Source organism: Saccopteryx leptura, chromosome 6, assembly GCF_036850995.1.
Source record: "Saccopteryx leptura isolate mSacLep1 chromosome 6, mSacLep1_pri_phased_curated, whole genome shotgun sequence".
NCBI classification, from domain to species: domain Eukaryota; kingdom Metazoa; phylum Chordata; class Mammalia; order Chiroptera; family Emballonuridae; genus Saccopteryx; species Saccopteryx leptura.
The window spans coordinates 68216550-68217823 of record NC_089508.1 but is presented as its reverse complement, the minus strand read 5'-3'; the positions used below and the strand labels follow the sequence as shown (position 1 = coordinate 68217823).

General features: G+C 45.8%; 1 non-coding gene across 1 annotated transcript; it reads left to right on the top strand.

Annotated features, from left to right (window-relative positions):
* Positions 1–941: 941 nt before the first annotated feature.
* Positions 942–1049, top strand: LOC136377840 (U6 spliceosomal RNA). Its single transcript, XR_010746462.1, has one exon. It is a non-coding gene; the product is annotated as a U6 spliceosomal RNA (small nuclear RNA).
* The last annotated feature ends 225 nt before the right edge of the window (positions 1050–1274 follow it).

The window sequence follows — 1274 nt, the reverse complement described above, 5'->3', positions numbered from 1 at the left end:
TGGAGAAGGTTTATCGGGGACTATAAAGAAGAGAAGAAGGCAAGCCCTGGCCAGGTAACTTAGTTGGTTAGAGCATCATCCCCATATGTGGGTTTGATCCCCAGTCAGGGCACTTAAAGAATCAACCAATGAATGCATGAATGAGTGAAACAACATATCAATGTTTCTCTCTCTTTCTCTCTCCCTTTCTCTCCTTAAAATCACTAAATTAATTTAAAAAAAAAAAAAAAGAAAAAAGAGAGAGAAGAAGGCAGCTTTGGGTTGAGGGAGAAGCTGGCTGCAACGCTGAGGAGGCCTCAGCCAAGCCTATCAGAGCTCTGGAGCTAAGAGCGCTCTTGAGACTTGTCCAAAATTGAGATAAGGGGGCCAGGCCTTTGCATGTTCACATGACCTAGTCATTGGCCATGGACCAACCCCACAGAGGGGGTGCACACTTGGGCAAGGCAGTTCCCAGTGAAGGGGGAGTGGCAATCTAGGAAGGGCACCAGTCTACTGTACATTTACTGAGATATTATTTGTATCACCCCTAAAATGGAAGCACCATACAGGCAGAAGCCTCATCTGTCTTGTTTAGTATTTCCAGTATTTGCTCATTAATATATAGATATAAATACAAATATAAACAATCCTTTGTTAAATATTGAATGAAGAGCAGTGGAGAGAGTTTAGGGCATCTGCCAATGGTCTTCCAGTTAGTGAGTGGCAGAGCTGGGTCTCCACGGTTCTCCCTCCAGTGCCCATACTCCTAGCTCTTAACCAAAACACACAGGGGTTCCTATGCACATTTAAAGCTTTCAGAAGGAAGTGGGCCTCTAAATCTGAGAGATCCCCAGGGAAATCTGAAATGCAAATGACAGAGAGGCCAGCTGAGTCTACTCCGATCCCTTGCCACCCTACAGACTGATCTTCTAATGTTTCATTTTAAATAGGACGAATTTCTGGTGCTCGTTTTGGCAGCACATACACTAAAACTGGAGCACTGCAGGGGAACATTAACACGGCCCCTGTGCTAGGATGACATGCAAATTCATGAATCATTCCATATCTTTAAAATATAATTTTTATTTTTTTTTTGTATTTTTCTGAAGTTGAAAACAGGGAGGCAGTCAGACAGACTCCTGCATGCGCCCGACCGGAATTCACCCGGCATGCCCACCAGGGGGCGGTGCTCTGTCCATCTGGGGCGTCTCTGTTGCAACCAGAGCCATTCTAGCGCCTGAGGCAGAGGCCATAGAGCCATCCTCAGCGCCCAGGCCAACTTTGCTCCAATGGAG